General features: G+C 43.7%; 1 protein-coding gene across 7 annotated transcripts in view; it reads left to right on the top strand.

The window, feature by feature from the left end:
* The window catches only part of LOC112219613 (dymeclin), a 159,879-nt gene that overhangs the window by 43,580 nt on the left and 90,627 nt on the right, over positions 1 to 25,672 (top strand). The gene's annotated exons all lie outside the window — the stretch shown is intronic.

Genomic DNA, 25,672 nt, shown 5'->3' on the forward strand with positions numbered 1-25,672 from the left:
CACCTACTCATTCAAGGGTTTTTCTTTGTTTTTACTATTTTCAACATTGTAGAATAATAGTGAAGGCATCAAAACTTTGTAATAACACATATGGAATCATGTAGTAACCAAAAATGGTGTTAAACAATCCAAATATATTTTATATTTGAGATTCTTCAAAATAGCCACCCTTTGCCTTGATGACAGCTTTGCACACTCTTGGCATTCTCTCAACCAGCTTCACCTGGAATGCTTTCCAACAGTCTTGAAGGAGTTCCCACATACAGTATGTGACCGACCAGCTCAAATTGGTCTTATGTAGCAACATTTGAAATGTTTTTTTTTTACATTGGATAAAAGTAGAGACTCAGAGCTACAAAATGGTACATCATACACTAAATCAAATCAAATCAAATGTATTTATGTAGCCCTTCATACATCAGCTGATATCTCAAAGTGCTGTACAGAAACCCAGCCTAAAACCCCAAACAGCAAGCAATGCAGGTGTAGAAGCACGGTGGCTAGGAAAAACTCCCTAGAAAAGCCAAAACCTAGGAAGAAACCTAGAGAGGAACCAGGCTATGAGGGGTGGCCAGTCCTCTTCTGGCTGTGCCGGGTGGAGATTATAACAACATGGCCAAGATGTTCAAATGTTCATAAATGACCAGCATGGTCAAATAATAATAATCACAGGCAGAACAGTTGAAACTGGAGCAGCAGCACGGCCAGGTGGACTGGGGACAGCAAGGAGTCATCATGCCAGGTAGTCCTGAGGCATGGTCCTAGGGCTCAGGTCCTCCGAGAGAGAGAAAGAAAGCAAGAATTAAAGAGAGCATACTTAAATTCACACAGGACACCGGATAAGACAGGAGAAGTACTCCAGATATAACAAACTGACCCTAGCCCCCCGACACATAAACTAATGCAGCATAGATACTGGAGGCTGAGACAGGAGGGGTCAGGAGACACTATGACCCCATCCGATGATACCCCCGGACAGGGCCAAACAGGAAGGATATAATATAACCCCACCCACTTTGCCAAATCACAGCCCCCACACCACTAGAGGGATATCTTCAACCACCAACTTACCATCCTGAGTCAAGGCCGAGTATAGCCCACAAAGATCTCCGCCACGGCACAATCCAAGGGGGGTGCCAACCCAGACAGGAAGATCACATCAATGACTCAAGTGACGCACCCCTCCTAGGGACGGCATGAAAGAGCACCAGTAAGCCAGTGACTCAGCCCCCATAATAGGGTTAGAGGCAGAGAATCCCAGTGGAAAGAGGGGAACCGGCCAGGCAGAGACAGCAAGGGCGGTTCGTTGCTCCAGAGCCTTTCCGTTCACCTTCCCACTCCTGGGCCAGACTACACTCAATCATATGACCTACTGAAGAGATGAGTCTTCAGTAAAGACTTAAAGGTTGAGACCGAGTTTGCGTCTGCCTTTGCGGGATGCACGGGGGATATGGGCACTAGTGTAACCAGGAGGTGAGGCCTCATTTAACAGTAAATTCATCAGTCTTAAGCCATGTTTCAGTCAGGCCAATCACATCAAGATTATGATCAGTGATTAGTTCATTGACTATAATTGCCTTTGAAGTAAGGGATCTAACATTAAGTAGCCCTATTTTGAGATGTGAGGTATCACGATCTCTTTCAATAATGACAGGAATGGAGGAGGTCTTTATCTTAGTGAGATTGCTAAGGCGAACACCGCCATGTTTAGTTTTGCCCAACCCAGGTCGAAGCACAGACACGGTCTCAGTGGGGATAGCTGAGCTGACTACACTGATTGTGCTAGTGGCAGACTCCCACTAAGCTGGCAGGCTGGCTAACAGCCTGCTGCCTTGCCTGTACCCTATTTCATTGTGGAGCTAGAGGAGTTAGAGCCCTGTCTATGTTGATAGATAAGATGAGAGCACCCCTCCAGCTAGGATGGAGTCCGTCACTCCTCAGCAGGTCAGGCTTGGTCCTGTTTGTGGGTGAGTCCCAGAAAGAGGGCCAATTATCTACAAATTCTATCTTTTGGTAGGGACAGAAACCAGTTTTCAACCAGCGATTGAGTTGTGAGACTGCTGTAGAGCTCATCACTCCCCCTAACTGGGAGGGGGCCAGAGACAATTACTCGATGCCGACACATCTTTCTAGCTGATTTACACACTGAAGCTATGTTGCGCTTGGTGACCTCTGACTGTTTCATCCTAACATCGTTGGTGCCAACGTGGATAACAATATCTCTATACTCTCTACACTCACCAGTTTTAGCTTTAGCCAGCACCATCTTCAGATTAGCCTTAACGTCGGTAGCCCTGCCCCCTGGTAAACAGTGTATGATCGCTGGGTGATTCGTTTTAAGTCTAATACTGCGGGTAATGGAGTTGCCATTGACTAGGGTTTTCAATTTGTCAGAGCTAATGGTGGGAAGCTCCTGCGTCTCAGATCCCGTAACGGGAGGAGTAGAGACAAGAGAAGGCTCGGCCTCAGACTCCGACTCGCTGCTTAATGGGGAAAACCGGTTAAAAGTTTCTGTCGGCTGAATGAGCGACACCGGTTGAGCATTCCTACAGCATTTCCTTCCAGAAACCATGAGAAAGTTGTCCGGCTGCGGGGACCGTGTGAGGGTATTTATACTATCTGTACTTACTGGTGGCACAGACGCTGTGTCATCCTTTCCTACACTGAAATTACCCTTGCCTTATGATTGCTTCTAAAGCTGGGCTTGCAGCACAGCTATCCTCGCTTTAAGGCGATCGTTCTCCTGTATATTATGAGTACAGCGACTGCAATTAGAAGGCATCATGTTAATGTTACTGCTTAGCTTCGGCTGTTGGAGGTCCTGACGAACCACGTCCAGATAAAGCGTCCGGAGTGAAAAAGTTGAATGGGAAAACAAGTTGAGTGAGGGAAAAATATAAAATATTAACGGCAATTAAAAAGTAAAAACCGTAAAGTTGTCAGGCAGCAAAGTAAGGTTGGCAACAAAACGCAGAGCAACACATAAACAAGTCTGCAAGTTGTGACCGGAAAAGTGCTTCGAGCCGCTGCGCTGCCACAGTGATTAGTGAGCTGCTAAAACCTCTGTGCTCCCTTTCCCCCACTACAGTATGGGAACATTGGGAAAGTAACACCTCACTGAACATTACTTGGCCTAGCAGAGCTGGTTAGGCTGTTATGTTATCCAGAGCGTTGGTGACAGATTGTCTGTTCGTAAATTAAGAGTGTTTCGTGTTCAGAGCGCACACTGGACGCTCTGGCCGATGAGTAGTGTTGATCCGAATGTTCTGACCTCACATCGGCAGTCAAGCACCCAAGCTAACTGGCTAACATTGGCTAGCTAGCAAGCTACTTCCAGACACAAATGAGCGATCACCCCACTCTGACCATTTTACTCGCCCTCACGGAGCTGGTTAGGCTGTTTTCCTGTTATCCAGAGCGTTGGTGACTGTAACTGCGCTGCTGGCAACAATTTAATTACGCTATTTTGCTGATGTTTACTGACACCGGCCATATTCAACAGTTGTTGAGCGCTCGGAAATGAATCAGTTTATTCTGTGCTCTGGCACACTCAGACGAGAGTGCTCTGAAATAGGTGGCCAGACTGAATTTGCGACCACACCCGAAATGGTTACTTGCATAGTGGAGTCTTTTGTTAAGACATGTAGCTAGCTACTTAGGTAAACAATGAAACATAATCCCAAATCATAACGTTACTACCCTGCATGAATCCGCAGGTAGCTAACCAACCAGGTTCAATGTTAGCTAGATAACATTAGGCTATAGCTAGCCAAGCAAATAGCTCTGAGATACGAATAATAAGATCATATGTTAGATAGCTAGCTGGCTAATATTGTACCTGGTTGGTTAGTTACCTGCAGATTCATGCAGGGTAGTAATGTCATGAGTTGGGATTATGGTTCATTGTTTACCAGGCTGGCTAGCTAGCTACAGTTGAAGTTGGAAGTTTACATACACCTTAGCCAAATACTATGAAACTCAGTTTTTCACAATTCCTGACATTTAATAGTAAAAATCCCCTGTCTTAGATCAGTTAAGATCACCACTTAAGAATGTGAAATGTCAGAATAATATTAGAGTGATTTATTTCAGCTTTTATTTATTTCGTCACATTCCCAGTGGGTCAGAAGTTGACATACACTCCATTAGTATTTGGTAGCATTGCCTTGAAATTGTTTAACTTGGGTCAAACGTTTCGGGTAGCCTTCCACAAGCTTCCCACAATAAGTTGGGTGAATTTTGGCCCATTCCTCCTGACAGAGCTGGTGTAACTGAATCAGGTTTGTAGGCCTCCTTGCTCGCACATGCTTTTTCACTTCTGCCAACAAATTCTCTATGGAATTGAGGTCAGGGCTTTGTGATGGCCACTCCAATACCTTGACTTTGTTGTCCTTAAGCCATTTTGCCACAACTTTGGAAGTATGCTTGGGGTCATTGTCCATTTGGAAGACCCATTTGCGACCAAGCTTTAACTTCCTGACTGATGTCTTGAGATGTTGCTTCAATATATCCACATAATTTCCCTTGCTCATGATGCCATCTATTTTGTGAAGTGCACCAGTCCGTCCTGCAGCAAAGCACCCCAACAACATGATGCTGCCCCCCACGTGCTTCACGGTTGGGATGGTGTTCTTCGGCTTGCAAGCCTCCCCCTTTTTCTTTTTTTTTTCCCCCAAGAGGTCATTTCACCAAAAAGTACAATCTTTGTCCCCATGTGCAGTTGCAAACCGTAGTCTGGCTTTTTTTATGGCGGTTTTGGAGCAGTGGCTTCTTCTTTGCTGAGTGGCCTTTCAGGTTATGTCGATATAGGACTTGTTTTACTGTGGATATAGATATTTTTGTACCGGTTTCCTGCAGCATCTTCACAAGGTCCTTTGCTGTTGTTCTGGGATTGATTTGCATTTTTTCACACCAAAGTACGTTCATCTCTAGGAGACAGAACGCGTCTCCTTCCTGAGCGGTATGACGGCTGCGTGGTCCCATGGTGTTTATACTTGCGTATTATTGTTTGTACAGATTAACGTGGTACCTTCAGGCGTTTGGAAATTGCTCCCAAGGATGAACCAGACTTGTGGAGGTCTACATTTTTTTTCTGAGGTCTTGGCTGATTTCTTTTGATTTTCCCATGATGTCAAGCAAAGAGGCACTGAGTTGGAAGGTAGGCCTTGAAATACATCCACAGGTACACCTCCAATTGACTCAAATGATGTCAATTAGCCTATCAGAAGCTTCTTAAGCCATGACATAATTTTCTGGAATTTTCCAAGCTGTTTAAAGGTACAGTCAACTTAGTGTATGTAATCTTCTGACCCACTGGAATTGTGATACAGTGAATTATAAGTGAAATAATCTGTCTAAACAATTGTTGGAAAAAATTAATTGTGTCATGCACAAAGTAGATGTCCTAACTGTCTTGTCAAAACTATAGTTTGATAACAAGATATTTGTGGAGTGGTTGAAAAACGAGTTTTAAGGATTCCAAACTAAGTGTATGTAAACTTCTGACTTCAACTGTACATGTCTTAACCTGTAGTGACACCCCATCCCGTGAACGGGACCATTGTCATCATCTGACACTAATTAGCATAACGCAACGGACATAAATCTTCCTAGAAAATATTCCTATTCATGAAAATCACAAGTGAAATATATTGGAACACAGCTTAGCCTTTTGTTAATCACCCTGTCATCTCAGATTTTCAAAATATGCTGTGTGTCTTGGCTTTACAGCCAACGCTAGCCAACACAAGCATTTGTGTAAGTTTATCATAGCCTAGCATAGCATTATGCCTTGCTAGCAGCAAGCAACTTTGTCATGGAAATCAGAAAAGCAATCAAATTAAATTGTTTACCTTTGATGAATTTCAGATGTTTTCACTCACGAGACTCCCAGGTAGATAGCCAAAGTTCATTTTTTCCCAAAAGATTATTTTTGTAGGCGAAACAGCTCCGTTTGTTCTTCACGTTTGGCTGAGAAATCGCCCGGAAATTGCGGTCACCACAACGCCTAAATTTTTTCCATATTAGCTCCATAATATCGACAGAAACATGACAAATGTTGTTTAGAATTCATCCTCAAGGTGTTTTTCTAATATCTATTCAATAATACATCTGTCGGGACAATTCCTTTTTCTCTAGGACCGATTGGAATAATGGCTACCTCTGTACTTTACGCGAGAATCTCTCTCGGAGCCACCATGTGACCACTTACGCAATGTGCCCCCATACGGCTATTCTTCAACAGAAATGCGTAAAACTATGTCACAATGCTCTAGACACCTTGGGGAATACGTAGAAAGCGTAAGCTCGTTGATGGTACATTTACAGCCATATAGGGAGTCATTGGGACGCAGCGCTTTCAAAACCTGGGCCACTTCCGGATTGGATTTTTTCTCAGGCTTTCGCTTGCAACATCAGTTCTGTTTTACTCGCAGACAATATCTTTACAGTTTTGGAAACGTTAGAGTGTTTTCTATCGAAAGCTGTCAATTATATGCATATTCTAGCATCTTTTCCTGACAAAATATCCCGTTTAAAATGGGAACGTTTTTTTTCTCCAAAAATGAAAATACTGCCCCCTAACACCGAGGTTTTAACAAAAGACTCCACTATCCAAGTTACCATTTCAGGTGCGGTCGTATTATCAGCTAACGTTAGCTAGCTAGCTAACAGTAGCCTTTTACTTGAAATGAAACCACTTTCTGTCAAAATTAGATATGTGTAATCTCTGAAAATGTAACTATCTAGACTATCTTACCAGTATACATCATTCATGGATGGACACGTCTCCTGTCGGATGTCATGGTTGCTCTTAGTTTTAAGATGTATTCCGGAGACAGATGTTTTTTTCCATCTCCCTTAGCTATCATACTCGAATTCCACTGATTACAAAACTCGGTCCTCCAGAAAGTGGAGAGCAACACTTATGCAGTTTTTCTACACAATGCGTAAAAAAAACAAAGCAGCGTTAGACAGGATTACAAAGACATACTGACCAACTCAAATAGACAGAAACGCGCATTTTATATAAAACATTTTTTTACTTTCAAACGGCTTGCCTGTGAAGTAGTGACCCGCGACATATGCCTAGTTTCCTAAAACGGGTCACATATGCTGAGCACCCGTTGACTGCTTTTCCTTCACTCTGCGGTCCAACTCATCCCAAACCATCTCAATTGGGTTGAGGTCCGGTGATTGTGGAGTCCAGGTCATCTGATGTAGCACTCCATCATTCTCCTTCTTGGTCAAATAGCCCTTAAACCATGTGTATGTGACAAATAAAATTGGATTTGATTTGATTTAAACAGGTTGGAGGTGTGTTGGATCATTGTCCTGTTGAAAAACAAATGATAGTCCCACTAAGCGCAAACCAGATACGATGGCGTATCACTGCAGAATGCTGTGGTAGCCATCCTGGTTAAGTGTGTCTTGAATTCTAAATAAATCACCAGCAAAGCACCCCCAAACCATCACACGTCCTGCACCATGCCTCCTCCTCCGGTTGGAACCAAAAACCTAACATTTCGACTCATCAGACCAATGGACAGATTTCCACCGGTCTAATGTCCATTGCTTGTGTTTCTTGGCCCAAGCAAGTCTCTTCTTCTTATTGGTGTAATTTGGTAGTGGTTTATTTGCAGCAATTCGACCACGAAGGCCTGATTCATGCAGACTCCTCTGAACAGTTGATGTTGAGATGTGTCTGTTACTTGAACTCTGAAGCACTTATTTGGGCGGCCCTTGACTGACCTCCATGTCTTAAAGTAATTATGTACTATCGTTTCTCTTTTGCTTATTTGAGCTGTTCTTGCCATAATATGGACTTGGTATTTTACCAAATAGTGCCATCTTCTGTCTACCATCCCTACCATGTCACAACACAACTGATTGGCTCAAATGCATTAAGAAGGAAAGAAATTCCACAAATGAACTTTTTACAAGGCACACTTGTTAATTGAATTGCATTCCAGGTGACTACCTCATGACGCTGGTTGAGAGAATGCCAAGAGTGTGCATTGAACATTGAACACAAGTGTTTTACACTTTTTTGGTTACTACATGATTCCATGTGTTATTTCGTTGTTTTGATGTCTTCACTATTATTATACGATGTAGAAAATAGTAAACATAAAGAAAAACTCTTGATTAGGTGTCCACACTTTTGACTGGTACTGTGTATACACACACACACACTGATATTTGATGTGATGTTGTATTACCTGGGTCTGTACAAGCAATTATAAGTAGATCTGAGAGCGCCAGGAAATTACATTATCTTAAAAAAGCCCAGTTACGGCCATTTTTATACTTTGCCTCGTCTCGTCTGAACATCAGTCACGTAAATCACAGGATTAGTTTTACATCCCATCATTCCAACATTTAAAATGTAATTGTACTGATGTAAGCCAAGACTCTCTTAGACATATTAGTAGAGGACAGACAGCGCCGGCATGACTGTACTGAATCTGTGTCTCCATCATCCAGAGAGTGCAAGGATGCATTTCATTTTAATGAACAGCCCCGAGACTCTGTCAGACTCTGTTGCCTGTTTTACTTCCTGATTTTCCAGGAACAGACCAAGACAGTGATGTCAGACCTCTCGTCTCTCTCTCTGGATCTATTTATCATCTTTGGTCGGAATCTGAGTGGGCACTTCGTGTTGAAATTATTGATGTTCCAAAAATGACACTGCAATGGTATTTTGTATCAATTTCCAATCATAGCCAGTAGTCACTAATGAATAAGGAGTATTTTGTGCATTGAATAACTACACGCCATAACTCCCCTACAGGGACTCCCTCCCTATGTGTAAGGTATTGTCCGACTGTTCCCCAAAATCATTTCCATTGCTATAGTCTGCCATTCTAAACACTGCCCACACACACAGGAGTTGGGGTTGCTAGGGAAACCAAGATACTCGACAACCCTCTCGTATTTTATTCTCAAGAAGCCTTCCCCTACTGATAAAACAATATATCTGTTTTGGAGACCTCTTTGGCGGATGGAGATTCATTATATATTTGATCAATTAAGTTAATGACTGTGGTATAGCTGCCTTTGTTTTGAATTGGGGTTTTCCTGTTTATAGTTAGATTTTGTGGAGTCCTCACTCTCTGTGATACCAGTACTGTGTCCCAAATGGCACCCTATTCCCTACACAGTGCACGTTTTAAAATTACTATCGACCTATGGGCCCTGGTCAAAAGTAGTGCACTAAATAGGGAATAGGGTGCCATTTTGGGACACATCCCGTTTTAATGGGGAAGTAGTGAAGTACTGTAGCAGAGTAAACAATGGTCCCTTAGAGTCAGATGACTGCCTGTTGTGTTTTAACTGTGGGAATCTCTCAGTGCCAGGGATGTGGCTGGTTAGGTCTCTGAGACACACACACACAGCTACAGGACCTTCTCTTCCTCTGATGCTGGATGTAGCCTGTGATAAAAAGATAATCAGTCATCATAAATGTTTTGCTGGCCAGGAACAGCCAGGGGAATCCAGAAAGCCTGTCATGGCCAAACCACAGCCTGGATGTCCAGGGCCAGCTGTCTCACTGTCTCTGTGGGATGGGGGCTGTGGGTCACGGCCTAGAACTCAATGCTACTTGGACAGATTTGAGATTTATCTATAATTTACTGATAGTAAAAATAAATAAAGAGATCACATGAAGATAGACAGGAGAGCATTGCTGAATGGAAGAAAGGGGTTTAACTTTTCTGTACTGTTTTGTGACGGGGAGCTTTGATCGACCATATCCCTCCAAAGTGTGGAGTGTGTTAGCAAGGTGGATGTTTTTCTTTATCGCTCAGCTTCTCATTTCTCTGATTCTCCACTTCTGTATTTCCCTCTTCACTCCACTTAGTACACAAGGCCCTACACAGGCCACTAAAGGCTGCTGGGTAGGGTTCAGCGGGAGGTTAGATGTCTGTTTTACTACGACTGTGATGTGGTTGTCTCACCTAGCTTTCTGAAGATAAATGCACTAATTGTATGTCTCTGGATAACAGCGTCTGCTGAATTAATTAAATGTAAAAAATGTGTGTCTATCCATCTGTGCGCCAAAATGAGGGCCATGCCTTGATATTGTTCCATAATGTCTCCCATTCACAGACGGTACGACAGTGCTGTGTGCTCATAGATAGGACAGGGCAACTCCCCTCGATCTATCAGACAGTCCACACTGTAGTCTACCCGGAACAGATCAGACATGACACATAAGGAAGGCTGTGTGCTCAGAGACAGATTTAGAGACCGAGAAAGAGTCCTGTTCCGACCAGACTAGACAGGTGTTTGTACTTCATGATGTTAGTTACTTAGTTTCTCTGTCTGCTTTTTTTGTGCATCTTCATACACATCCTCCTCTCCCATTCTACCGTACAATGGCATCATTCTACAATGGCAGCTAGCTAAATCAGTTTACTGCTTGTCTGCATGCCAAGGCTACAGCTAACTACAGTCTACAATGCATCCTGATTGTAAATCAAACTTTAGTACCCTACTCACACTGATGTCTTTATATAGGACAACAAGCCTGTTCTGTCTGACAGCCAAGCCGAGAATGAATGGTATTTGTACAGCAGTGTGCAGCATGTAGTCCCCTGGACAATAAAAGAGGATGTGGAGGTGTTAACACTAACAGGGGACTAGGCTGGCTTAGAGTTGATGTCCGAGGAAAATTATATTTAGCGTAATAACCGATACGCATCGGCCACCGATTCAAATGTCTCAAATACGAGTGCACCGGTCCGCGGACCCCAAACCAATCCAAATATGTTGGGGGTGAAATCCAAAGTTGTGATATGCTGCACACTGAGTATACAAAACATTAATAACATCTGCTTCATCATGACAAACTTACCAGGTGATCCCTTATTGATGTCACTTGATAAATCCACTTCAATCAGTGTAAATGAAGGAGAGGAAACAGGTTAAAATAAGGATTTTTAAGCTTTGAGACAATTGAGACATGGATGGCGTGTGTGCCATTTAGAGGGTGAATGGGCAAGACAAAATATTTAAGTGCCTTTGAACGGGATATGGTAGTAGGTGCCAGGTGCACCACCTAAAGCGAGACCGATTCAAGACCTGAGCAAATCGAGTCAAGACCGAGAAAGTGTGAGGCCAATTCAAGATCATGAGTGTCATTTTGTCAAATAACCACTATAACAAGAGTTCAAAATGTCCAGTATTTCTGTGTTCATATTTCATAACAACATATGGATTCTTTAGACATTCAGAATAGTGAAAAAAATGCATGCTGAGGAAAAATAGAGCCACTCGACAAATGGTTACTAACCAAAACACAGTGGGGAACAAAGGGCCTTCAGAGAAGGGCTAAGAACTTGTAAAATAATGATTAAAATATATAATGATAATTATATTATTTTCAATGATGTTCTGATTTGTTTTCAGCTTTTGTTGGAAAGCAGAGAAAATAATATCCAATCTTTTTTCTTTGCTGGTCCCTGGGGAGATAAATCTAGCTAGCTAAGTCAGCCATTGGCTAGGCCATCAGAAGCAAGATAAAGACATCTGCCATTCAACTGCATTAGGGCAACATTTTGGTGGAATCAGTGGAATCAACCAATCACATTTGAACTTAATGAGTGGGACCATTTTTATAAAAAACGAATGGAAACTTCTGCCTTCTTGCGAGCAGTAGTTTTTCCACGGTCTAGCTAGATAGCTTTTTTGGTCGGCTAGTTTTCAGTGGCTGCAGCAGGTGTTGCCAAAGAGGATGTTGTTGCTAATTTGTTAGCTTCTCCTTTTTCAAAAAGAACTTTCAACAAGTTTCAACAATCCTGTTTGCATTCATCATCCTTGATGTTTCTACAACTTGATGGAGTCCACCTTTGGTAAATTCTATTGATTGGACATGATTTGGAAAGGCATATAAGATCCCACAGGTGACAGTGCATGTCAGAACAAAACCCAAGCCATGAGGTCAAAGGAATTGTCCGTAGAGCTCCGAAACAGGATTGTGTCTGCAGCAATGTCTGAATCATTGAAGGTCCTGAAGAACACAGTGGCCTCCATCATTCTTAAATGGAAGAAGTTTGGAACCACCAAGACTCTTCCTAGAGCTGGCCACCAAACTGAGCAATTGGGGGAGAAGGGCCTTGGTCAGGGAGTTGACCAAGAACCCGATGGTCATTCACTCACTCACTCACTCACTCACTCACTCACTCACTCACTCACTCACTCACTCACTCACTCACTCACTCACTCACTCACACAGTGCTGCTGCTCCATGGGAAAGTTAGGCCTGTGTGATTGTAGCAGAGGAGCAGGAAGGAAATACTTTCAGGGAACAGGAAGAGGCCAGTTGGAATCACTCCTCATCAGACGAGATGGGACCGCTACTGAGCACTCTCTCTGTGGAGGACTGGAGAATTTTTCCTACTCCCAATGCACTTTGTGGCTATGAAAGATCCCATTTCATAATGAAAGGAAGACACGGCAAACCGTGAGAGGCAAAATCAGGCAAAGGGAAATTAAATAAATAACATTGTTGTGATCATAAGGATGTAACAAGGATCTTATATATCTCTATAGATATACCAGGACACAGGGCCCTGTTGGAGAGCATGACAGAGAGCAAGAGCGATAGGAGAAGAGGGGGATGAAACAAACTAGAGGGAAATATATTAAAGAAAGATGAGATACAAACATGGTCAATCATAGAAGAGAAAGAGGGCGGGCGGTCATGCCATGGCCAAAGTGAGACTGAGGGAGTGAGAGGCTGTCAAAATGGGGGGGAAAGAAAACCATTGTCAAACAAAACAAGAGAAAGAGGGCCCTTGACCAGAGGGAGAGTCTGTGTGTCTGAATGGAATGGCGGTCATCGGTTTCCCACAGATAAGTGCTCTTTGTTGGTGGCAGACGCCTATCAGCGGGCCATCAGCAGCCGGCCTGTCTCTGTCTGTGTCTCTGACTTGTGCGTGTCAGTGTGTAGCGATCTACTGCCTGACTGTGTGATCTGAGTTATACCCTGACCTCTCTGTAATCCCCAAGAGCCTCAGTGTCTGCTACTGCCTCATCTCCTCCCTCCCCACACGCACACACACACAGTGATAGATAGACGCCATATCGGATGTTGGCTGACTAGTCATGTCCACAACTGGGACAGATCGTCCCCTCAACTGGATGAGCACAGATTAGAGACTGCCTGGGGTGTCCACACTGGAACAAAGTGTGTAATGTGGCAGAAACGGCCAACATGCCTTGGAGGCCTGGGCAGGCAGACAGACGGGTTTGGTCAAGGCTCTCTATCGAATTGTTGTGATCACATGTGTGACTCGGCGACGTGGTGAATCTGAATGAATGTGTGAGAGCTGTGGAATCCTGACTGTCACAATGTGCCCTTCATCTCTGCTCTCTAGATGGGATGGGGCCTGGATGGATGGACAGACAGACTCACTGGTTTGTTTCCCCTCTTCAAGGTAGGGCCAATTTCCCCACTACTTATTCGCTCCCAGTCCCAGCATATGATCCTGTTTCACATGGCACCACAGGACAGAGAGCGTGTGTGTGTGATCTTTAGCCCTGTGCCTGTGTGATCTTTAGTGGGGTATTCCCAGGAAGTCTGTCAGCCATCCAACCAGTCAGTCAGTCAATCACTTAGCCTGCCACAGCCAGTCAGTCGGGCTGTCTGTAGGCAGGGCGGTAGCCAACATATTCATCTATTCATCAAACCAGTTTTATATCAGCCCTCTTATTTGTCTCCATGGAGAGAAAAGAGAGCTTTGAAGCCACCCAACCAACTGGATTGTAATTTCCCTTTTACTGTACTGTCATTATCATTATGTTCCAACGCTCTGGGCAAAATTACAATCTTAAGGTGATTCCAGACAGACATATGGCTGAGTTTCCAGTGAAAACTGTTGCAAACTCTTACAAAAACCAGTTGGAAAACGGTTAGGCTATATCCATGCACAGTAACATACAATGGCATTAATACCGTTGATAGCAGTCGCTCCATTTCTTTTGTACTATATGCATTGAGTCGTTGTCATCACTTGTGGCAGGGAGTAGCCTTCGTAATTTGTTAAACATGCCGTCCTGTATGCTGTCTGTTGTAGTTCATCTGTACTCAAACTTTGTCTCCCCTCATACCATTGGTAGCAGTTGCTCCACTTCTTTTATGTTTGAGTTACTACCAGTGGTGTCAGTAGAGCTTTGTAATCTGTTTAGCATAGCATGCCTCCTGTCCAGTATCCCAAAAGCTACCACATCCTCCCTCCCCCCCCCACACACACACACACACACACGCCCCTCAGCCCACCCTGTCCTGGCAGCCTGTCTGGGTTCTCCCAAAACAGACCATGGCTCCGATAAAGCGTTGCTCGAGTATACCACTATTTTATGTTTCAAGATTGTTTTTCTGGCTGGCTTTTGCATCTGTTGTGGGGATTTGCACCCTGTCTACAGTAGGCCTGGGCCTGTCTGCCCCGACCCGTCCCTGCTCTCCCTCCTAGCCCCTGCCTAGGCACCCTGTCTGCTGTCTGCCTCGACACAGCCCGGTCTCTCTTTCCATGTCTGGGTACCCTGTCTAGAGTACCCCTGGGCCTGTCTGCTGTCTGCCTCGACCCAGCCCGGTCTCTCTTTCCATGTCTGGGTACCCTGTCTACAGTACGCCTGGGCCTGTCTGCTGTCTGCCTCGACCCAGCCCGGTCTCTCTTTCCATGTCTGGGTACCCTGTCTACAGTACGCCTGGGCCTTTCTGCTGTCTGCCTCAACCCAGCCCGGTCTCTCTTTCCATGTCTGAGTAACCTGTCTACAGTATGCCTGGGCCTGTCTGCTGTCTGCCTCGACCCAGCCCGGTCTCTCTTTCCATGTCTGGGTACCCTGTCTACAGTATGCCTGGGCCTGTATGCCCTGACCCGGCCCCTGCTCCTTTTCCTAGCCCCTGTTTGGGCCTTCTGTCTATCTGCCTCTCGTCTCTTTCGCCCTGGCCCCCGCTTCCTCGCCCAACTCCTGCCTCCTGGACATGGCACCATGACTTGGCCTGGATTAGTCAGTTTTAGTGTCCGCATTACTACCAGGGAAGGCATGCTCTGGTCTAGAGTGTGGAGGGGGGGGTGGGAGTGGAAGTTAAGACATCAACATGAAGAAAATAGCATGTCAGGATTAGGACCAGGAGTAATGTAGAACCATTGTCAGGGTAAAAACTTCTGCCCCTTGTTGTGAGGTGTGTACTGGTCAAATAAAATTGTATTTGTCACATACACGTGTTTAGCAGATGTTATTGTGGGTGTAGAGAAATGCTTGCATTTCTAGCTGTAACAGTGCAGTAATATCTAACAATTTCACAACAATACACACATCTAAAGGAATGGAAGTAAGAATATATAAATATTTTGGTGAGCAATGTCTGTGACAGACTTAAGATACAGTAGAATGGATAGAATACAGTATATACATACAGTGCCTTGCGAAAGTATTCGGCCCCCTTGAACTTTGCGACCTTTTGCCACATTTCAGGCTTCAAACATAAAGATATAAAACTGTATTTTTTTGTGAAGAATCAACAACAAGTGGGACACAATCATGAAGTGGAACGACATTTATTGGATATTTCAAACTTTTTTAACAAATCAAAAACTGAAAAATTGGGCGTGCAAAATTATTCAGCCCCCTTAAGTTAATACTTTGTAGCGCCACCTTTTGCTGCGATTACAGCTGTAAGTCGCTTGGGGTATGTCTCTTATCAGTTTTGCACATCGAGAGACTGAAATTTTTTTCCCATTCCTCCTTGCAAAACAGCTCGAGCTCAGTGAGGTTGGATGGAGAGCATTTGTGAACAGCAGTTTTCAGTTCTTTCCACAGATTCTCGATTGGATTCAGGTCTGGACTTTGACTTGGCCATTCTAACACCTGGATATGTTTATTTTTGAACCATTCCATTGTAGATTTTGCTTTATGTTTTGGATCATTGTCTTGTTGGAAGACAAATCTCCGTCCCAGTCTCAGGTCTTTTGCAGACTCCATCAGGTTTTCTTCCAGAATGGTCCTGTATTTGGCTCCATCCATCTTCCCATCAATTTTAACCATCTTCCCTGTCCCTGCTGAAGAAAAGCAGGCCCAAACCATGATGCTGCCACCACCATGTTTGACAGTGGGGATGGTGTGCTCAGGGTGATGAGCTGTGTTGCTTTTACGCCAAACATAACGTTTTGCATTGTTGCCAAAAAGTTCAATTTTGGTTTCATCTGACCAGAGCACCTTCTTCCACATGTTTGGTGTGTCTCCCAGGTGGCTTGTGGCAAACCTTAAATGACACTTTTTATGGATATCTTTAAGAAATGGCTTTCTTCTTGCCACTCTTCCATAAAGGCCAGATTTGTGCAATATACGACTGATTGTTGTCCTATGGACAGAGTCTCCCACCTCAGCTGTAGATCTCTGCAGTTCATCCAGAGTGATCATGGGATCAAGCTTGGGAAATCTTTTTGTATCCAAATCCGGCTTTAAACTTCTTCACAACAGTATCTCGGACCTGCCTGGTGCGTTCCTTGTTCTTCATGATGCTCTCTGCGCTTTTAACGGACCTCTAAGACTATCACAGTGCAGGTGCATTTATACGGAGACTTGATTACACACAGGTGGATTGTATTTATCATCATTAGTCATTTAGGTCAACATTGGATCATTCAGAGATCCTCACTGAACTTCTGGAGAGAGTTTGCTGCACTGAAAGTAAAGGGGCTGAATAATTTTGCACGCCCAATTTTTCAGTTTTTGATTTGTTAAATTTTTTGAAATATCCAATAAATGTCGTTCCACTTCATGATTGTGTCCCACTTGTTGTTGATTCTTCACAAAAAAATACAGTTTTATATCTTTATGTTTGAAGCCTGAAATGTGGCAAAAGGTCGCAAAGTTCAAGGGGGCCGAATACTTTCGCAAGGCACTGTATGAGATGAGTAATGCAAAATATGTAACCATTATTAAAGTGACTAGTATTCCATTATTAAAGTGGCCAGTGATTTCAAGTCTATGTATATAGGGCAGCAGCATCTAATGTGCTAGTAATGGCTATTTAACAGTCTGATGGCCTTGCGATAGAAGCTGTTTTCAGTCTCTCTGTCCCAGCTTTATGCACCTGTACTGACCTCGCCTTCTGGATGATAGCGGGGTGAACAGGCAGTAGCTCGGGTGGTTGTTGTCCTTGATTATATTTTTGGCCTTCCTGTGACAGGGTGCTGTACGTTAGGGTGCTGTAGGTGTCCTGGAGGGCAGGTAGTTTGCCCCCGATAATGCATTGGGCAGACTGCACCACCCTCTGGAGAGCCCTGCGGTTGCGAGCAGTGCAGTTGCGGTACCAGGCGGTGATACAGCCCGACAGGATGCTCTCAATTGTGTCAAGCCAAATTTCGGAGGTGCTGCTGCACCTTCTTCACTACATTGTCTGTGTGGGTGGACCATTTCAGTTTGTCAGTGACGTATACGCCGAGGAACTTGAAGCTTTCCACCTTCTCCACTGCAGTCCCATCGATGTGGATAGGGGGGGTGCTCCCTCTGCCGTTTCCTGAAGTCCACAATCAGGTCCTTTGTTGAAGTTGGGTGAGAGGTTATTTTCCTGGCACCACACTCCCAGGGCCCTCACAACCTCCCCGGGATGAGGTTGGGCGACTGTGGAGGCCACGTCATCTGATGCAGCGCTCCATCACTCTCCTTGGTCAAATAGCCCTTACAGAGCCTGGAGGTGTGTTTTGGGGTCATTGTCCTGTTGAAAAACAAATGATACTCCCACTAAGCACAAACCAGATTGGATGGCATATCGCTGCCGAATGCTGTGGTAGCCATGCTGGTTAAGTATGCCTTGAATTCTAAATAAATCACAGACGGTGTCACCAGCAAAGCACCCCCCATACAATCACATCTCCTCCATGCTTCACGGTGGGAACCACACATGCAGAGATCATCCGTTCACCTACTCCGCATTTCACGAAGACACTGTGGTTGGAACCAAAATTCTCACATTCTGGCTCATCAGACCAAAGGACAGATTTCCACCGGTCTAAGTCCATTGCTCGTGTTTCTTGGCCCAAGCAAGTCTCTTCTTATTGGTGTCCTTTAGTAGTGGTTTCTTTGCAGCAATTCGACTAGGCCTGATTCACGCAGTCTCTTTTGAACAGTTGATGTTGAGATGTCTGTTACTTGGACTCTGTGAAGAATTTATTTGGGTTGCAATTCATGAGCCTGGTAACTCCTTTCCTGTGGTGGTCCTCATGAGAGCCAGTTTCATCATAAAGCTTGATGTTTTTTGCGACTGCACTTTAACATCCACAGGATCTGTGTCCCGCTTGCAGACTAACGTAGGCTAATGTGATTAGCATGAGGTTGTAAGAAAGAAACAAAATTCCCAGGACAAGACTCATCTGATATGGGCAGAAGCTTAAATTCTTGTTAATCTAACTGCATTGTCCAATTTACAGAAGCTTTTACAGTGAAAGAATACCATGTTATTGTTTGAGGAGTGCACAATTGTGAACTTGAAAATGTATGAATAAACCGATTTTGGCACATTTGGGCAGTCTTGACAACATTTTGAACCGATATGCAATGTGTCATTGGATCAGTCTAAAACTTTGCATGTACACTGCTGCCATCTAGTGGCCATAGTCGAAATTGCTCCGGGGATGGAATAATACGTTATGGCCTTTCTCTTGCATTTCAAAGTTGATGGTACAAAAAAACACACGTGTTTTTCTTTGTATTATTTTTTACCAGATATAATGTGTTATATTCTCCTACATTAATTTCACATTTCCACAAACTTCAAAGTGTTTCCTTTTGAAATGGTATCAAGCATATGCATTTCCTTGCTTCAGGTCCTGAGCTACAGGCAGTTAGAGTTTGGTATGTCATTTTAGGTGAAAATTGATAACAAAATTTCAACTTTCTTGATATTTTCCGGATTGACCTTCATGTCTTAAAATAATGATGGACTGTTGTTTCTCTTTGCTTATTTGAGCTGTACTTGCCATAATTTGGACTTGGTCTTTTACCAAATAGGGCTATCTACTGTATACCACCCCTACCTTGTCACAACACAACTGATTGTCTCAAACGCATTAAGAAAAAAAAGAAATTCCACAAATGAACTTTTTACAAGGCACACTTGTTAATTGAATTGCATTCCAGGTGACCACCTCATGAAGCTGGTTGAGAGAATGCCAAGAGTGTGCAAATCTGTCTTCAAGGCAAAGGGTGGCTACTTTGAAGAATTTAACATATATTTGGATTCTAACACTTGTTTGGTTACTACATGATTCCATATGTGTTATTTCATAGTTTTCACAATGTGAAAAATGAAGAAAAACCCATTAATGAGTAGGTGTCCAAACTTTTGACTGGTACTGCATTCAGAAAGTATTCAGACCCCATGACTTTTGTCACATTTTGGTACAGTATAGCCTTATTCTAAAATTGATAAAATATATGTTTATTTTCATCAATCTTTACACACTACCCCATAATGACAAAGCAAAAACAGGTTTATAGATTTTTTAAATAAATGAAATCACATTTAGATAAGTATTCAGACCCTGTTACTCAGTACCTTGTTGAAGCACCTTTAGCGGAGATTATAGCCCCGAATCTTCTTGGGTATGACACTACAAGCTTGGCACACCTGTATTTGGTGAGTTTGTCCAATTATTCTCTGCAGATCCTCTCAAGCTCTGTCAGGTTGGATGTGGAGAGTTGCTGCACACTATTTTCGGATCTTTCCATAGATGTTCGATCCGGTTCAAGTCCAGGCTCTGGCTGGGCCCCTCAGGGACATTCAGAGACTTGTCTCGAAGCCTCTCCTGCATGGTCTTGGCTGTGTGCTTAGGGTCGTTACCCTGTTGGAAGGTGAACCTTCACTCCAGTCTGAGGTCCTGAGTGCTCTGGAGCAGGTTTTCATCAAGGATCTCTCTGTACTTTGCTCCGTTCATCTTTCCCTCTAGTCTCACACAGTCCCCGCCTCTTAAAAACAACCCCACAGCATGATGCTGCCTTCGCCGTGCTTCACCGTAGGTCGAGAGCCGTGCGTCCTCCGAAACCCAGCCAAGCCGCACTGCTAGGAAGAGTCTTGGTGGTTCCAAACTTCTTCCATTTAAGAATGATGAAGGCCGCTGTGTTCTTGGAGACCTTCAATGCTGCTGACATTTTTTGGTACCTTTCCCCAGATCTGCGCTTCTATACAATCCTGTCTTGGAGCTCTATGGACAATTCCTTCGACCTCATGGCTTGGTTTTTGCTCTGAAATGCACTGTCAGCTGTGGGACCTTATATAGACAGGTGTGTGCCTTTCCAAATCATGTTCAATCAATTGAATTTACCACAGCTGGACTTTAATCAAGTTGTAGAAACATCTCAAGGATGGTCAATGGAAACAGGATTCACCTCAGCCGTGTGTCATAGCAAAGGGTGTGAATACTTATGTAAAACAAGGTATTTTTTTATATATTTTTTTAATACATTTTCTCAAATTACAAATACTTTTTCGCTTTGTCATTGTGGGATATTGTGTGTCGATTTTAGTTTTTTTATTTTATTAATCCATTTTATAATAAGGCTGTAACGTAACAAAATGTGGAAAAAGTGAAGGGGGTCTGAATACTTTTCGAATGCACTGTATGTGTGTCGGCAATCGTCACAGCGTTGTATGTTCTGCTGTGTGTATGTTTCTCCTAACTTTGGTAAATGTATTGGTGTGTGTGCATATTTTTCCTGTTGTTGGTAAATCAGCACGCCTACAGACCTCACGACGTCTTTAAGCTGCTGGCACTCCGCCACCATGTCCTAATTCATTTAGTCTACTGAAAATAAAACGAAGACTGGAAATAAATAACCAGCACAATCTGTCTGTTCTGTTCCTCACACACACACACACACACACACACACACACACACACACACACACACACACACACACACACACACACACACACACACACACACACATTCTGTCCTTGTCTGCTCCCCTCTCCCTCCCTTTCATGTTTCCAGTCAGAATGACTTGTTCCAGGAAGCTAGGGTTTGAGAAATTCCCCCTACCCTCTTTTTGGGCCTCTTTTATCAATCGTGTGCAGAACAAATTTGCCTGTAAATGTTTTGCAGGATTTCAGCATTTGTGAAAGGTTTAGGAACTCAAATTGTTAAACAAACCATTTAGGGTGTAAGAAACATGATAACTCTTGTGTGGGAGGGAGCTGTTTGAGTGAGCTGGTTTGGAAGAGAGAGTGTAGGTAGCTTGAACAACAGGTAAACAAAACACTTCCAAGGTGTCAAACGTTGGATCAAATCTTGTGTGGGAGTTGTGAGAGTGTAGGCTGATGTGTTACTTTGCTGGTTCTGCTTTACTGACTGCCATCACTTCTTAACGTCATCTCATCTCCGCACAAGTCGTCCTCCGTTAGACTCACAACAGTGTAGATGTGATTGAGCAGACGTACAGTTGAAGTCGTAAGTTTACATACACTTATGTTGGAGTTATTAAAACTCGTTTTTCAACCACACCAATTTAGTGTTATCAAACTATAGTTTTGGCAAGTCGATTAGGACATCCCCTTTGTGTATGACAAGTAATTCTTCCAACAAATGTTTACAGACACAATATTTCACTTATAATTCACTGTATCACAATTCCAGTGGGTCAGAAGTTTACATACACTAAGTTGACTCTGCCTTTAACAGCTTGGAAAATTCCACAAAATGTCATGGCTTTAGAAGCTTCTGATAGGCTAATTGACATCATTTGAGTCAATTGAAGGTGTACCTGTGGATGTATTTCAAGGCATACCTTCAAACTCAGTGCCTCTTTGCTTGACATCATGGGAAAATCAAAAGAAATCAGCCAAGACCTCAGAAAAAAAATTGTAGACATCCACATTTCTAGTTCATCCTTGGGAGCAATTTCCAAATACCTGAAGGTACCGCATTCATCTGTACAAACAATAGTTCGCAAGGATTCCATGGGACCACGCAGCCGTCCTACCGCTCAGGAAGGAGAGGCGTTCTGTCTCCTAGAGATTAACATACTTTGGTGCGAAAAGTGCAAATCAATCCCAGAACAACAGCAAGGGACCCTGTGAAGATGCTGGAGGAAACCGATACAAAGTATCTATATCCACAGTAAAACGAGTCCTATATTGACATAACCTGAAAGGCTACTCAGCAAGGAAGAAGCCACTGCTCCAAAACCACCATAAAAAAGCCAGACTACGGTTTGCAGCTGCACATGGGGACAGAGATCGTACTTCATGGTTAAATGTCCTCTGGTCTGACGAAACAAAAATAGAACTGTTTGGCCATAATGACCATTGTTATGTTTGGAGGAAAAAGGGCTTGCAAGCCGAAGAAGCACGGGGAAGCACGGGGGTGGCATCAGCATGTTTTGGGGGTGCTTTGCTGCAGGAGGGACTGGTGCACTTCACAAAATAGATGGCATCATGAGGTAGGAAAATATGTGGATATATTGAAGCAGCACCTCAAGACATCAGTCAGGAAGTTAAAGCTTGATCGCAAATGGGTCTTCCAAATGGACAATGATCCCAAGCATACTTCCAAAGGTGTCAAAATGGCTTAAGGACAACAAAGTCAAGGTGGTGAGCATGGAGGCCTACAAACCTGACTCAGTTACACCAGCTCTGTCAGGAGGAATGGGCCAAAATTCACTCAACTTATTGTGGGAAGGTTGTGGAAGGCTACCCGAATCATTTGACCCAAGTTAAACAATTTAAAGGCAATACTACCGAATACTAATTGAGTGTATGTAAACTTCTGACCCACTGGGAATGTGATGAAAGAAATAAAAGCTGAAATATATAATTCTCTCTACTATTATTCTTACATTTCACATTCTTAAAATAAAGTGGTGATCCTAACTGACCTAAAACAGGGGATTTTTACTTGGATTAAATGTCAGGAATTGTGAAAAACTGAGATTAAATGTATTTGTCTAAGGTGTATGTAAACTTCAGACTTCAACTGTAGATTTCTCAAACATATGTCATGCCAGTGTCTTGTCTATGATGGCGCTAGCTGTTAGTGTATGACTCGTTGTTAACAGCACACAGATGGAACCCTGAGAGACCGACAGCATGCTGGGTGAACATGAATACGGTAGATACTGTTCAAGGTTCACTTTACAATCAACTATCAGCCATTTCTCATAATGAGGATTTGATGTCCTGTCTAATGGCAATAACAGTGACACTATCTCTATGTTCATTATGACAATCATTGTATGGGTCAGTCTGGATTTATTCTCACAGACCGTGGGCCATGATCAACTGAATATGACACACACACACACAGACGGACGGACGGACAGACGGAGAGAGGGAGAGAGTGTGGTAGACCACTGTAAACTCTTATTAATCCTAACACGGAGACTTTTCTCTCAGAGGGAGCCTGATAGCTGGGGAGAAATGCCAAACAGTCATGAACGGGTTGCAGTGTTAATTCCTGGTTGAATAGCAAGAGAAGGGCAGTGTTGTTGTTGTGTGGGTGGTGTGGCAGACCAAGGGCTAGCCTGGAGCCGAGGATGTGCCCTCAATGCACCCTGCCTTCTTCCAGCCCAGGCGCCAGTCCCTGTGTCCACATTAAGCCTCTCCTCCTCCTTCTGTAATGGCGCGACAGGGCCAGAGCCAGAAAGGCACATGCGATATTGCATTATTGTATTTGTGTAGTGGGCAGGCAGGCAGGGTAAGCAAGCCAGATGCATAACAGTGAGGTAAAGGGAGTAGAAGGGGGGAGAAAGAAAGAGATTGAGAGAGAGGTGGATAAAGAGAGAGTCAGTAGAGTGAGTCAGGAAGCGTTGCTGCCAGACAGCCAGACCCTGGCTCTGCTTTGCTCTGGTTTGTGTCCAAAATGGCACCCTAATCCCTATATAGTGCACTACTAGTATTTTATATAATTTTTTTAGGTAGTGTGCTACGTAGGGAATAGGGTATCATTTTGGACGGAGACCTGCTCTCACAGAGATGGGTGTGGTGTAGCCGGTCTGGTGCCAGTGATGAGCAGGGCTCAGTCACAAGGGCTCCTTATCTACCCCACTCCTCTCCTCCCTCTCACCCCCGACTCCCCCACTCCATTGGGTTACTGCCGGCAGCCGCCACCGCTAGACGCCATGCAAGGAATTAGCTTGGAGTGCTTGACCAGCACTGTGGCCCCTGGGCAGGCCACAGACTGGGGGCTGAGGGAGACTGGCAAGGACGTCACTATCCTGAGGGGGACTGGGGGGTTGGGCGAGACTGACAGAGGGGAAAGCAGGGATGTGACCATGGTCTGTTTTTTGCTGTGGATGTTTGTTTCTGTCCTTTGGCCGAGGCACTGAGATGTCCAGGCAGATTTTCCACCCACCGGATCCATACAGTCCAGCTCCAGGGCATTAGACTGAGTTGGACAGAGTCAGGGATACACACACACACAGACTACTGCTCCCCAGTCACATTTTACATTGACAAAATGCATTTGCTGTGATTCAGTTCTTTCTCCAAGCACACAGATGAATATGGACCAAAGCATTAACCCAGCAGATCAAAGAAGGAACGTGGTTTTGACGATAGCAGAGCTATTACTGCCCATAATTGTGTAGGAAGAGCAGTCAGGCTTGGAAACAGGACTGTAGTAATGTCTATCACCTCTAGATGGAGACAGATCCATTTCACTTTGATAAAGATTAGTCTTCTAACACACGGTCTGTGTTCTTTCCTCTGATAGTATAAGGCTTAGTAGAGCCACAATGCACTGTGTTAAAAAAATACAGTACCATGTTCAGAATGTATTTTTAATAGCAACATCTCAATTGTTGGTCCTTACATTCCTCTCTGTACCAGGCATTGTAGGTTGCTTTTTTTCATTGTCACATTTTCTATACATTTATTTTTTAGCATAATTTCTACAAAATATTTTGATATATATTTATGAGCAGTTACTAGTGCCTATAATCATGCGTTTCACATTGCTTATAAAGTGTTATAAATATGCTTATAAAGCACAGGGATGTTTTTCATGGTTCAAGCTATGCCCTTTAGTTTCAGTGAAGGGAAATCTTAATACTACAGCAGTTTGGGAAAGGCCCTTTCCTGTTTCAGCATGACAATGTCCCTGTGCACAAAACGAGATCCACACAGAAATGGTCTGTCGAGATCGGTGTGGATGGTCTGCACAGAGCCCTGACCACAACCCCATCGAACACGTTTGGGATAAATTAGATCTCCAACTGCAAGCCAGACCAAATCAAATTCTATTTGTCACATGCGCCGAATACAACAGGTAGACCTTACAGTGAAATGCTTACTTACAAGCCCTTAACCAACAATGCAGTTCAAGAAAAAATACGATTTAAAAAAAAAATAAATAATTTAAAGTAAGAAATAAGAATAACAAATTATTAAAGAGCAGCAGTAAATAACAATAGCGGGGCTATATACAGGGGGTACCGGTACAGAGTCAATGTGGGGGGGCACCGGTGTCGAGGTAATGTGTACATGTTGGTAGAGTTATTAAAGTGACTATACATAACTATAACAGAGAGTAGCAGCAGTCTGGGTAGCCATTGATTAGCTGTTCAGGAGTCTTATGGCTTGGGGATAGAAGCTATTTAGGAACCTCTTGGACCTAGACTTGGCGCTCCAGTACCGCTTGCTGTGACGTAGCAGAGAGAACAGTCTAT

Source organism: Oncorhynchus tshawytscha, linkage group LG20, assembly GCF_018296145.1.
Source record: "Oncorhynchus tshawytscha isolate Ot180627B linkage group LG20, Otsh_v2.0, whole genome shotgun sequence".
Lineage (NCBI taxonomy): Eukaryota > Metazoa > Chordata > Actinopteri > Salmoniformes > Salmonidae > Oncorhynchus > Oncorhynchus tshawytscha.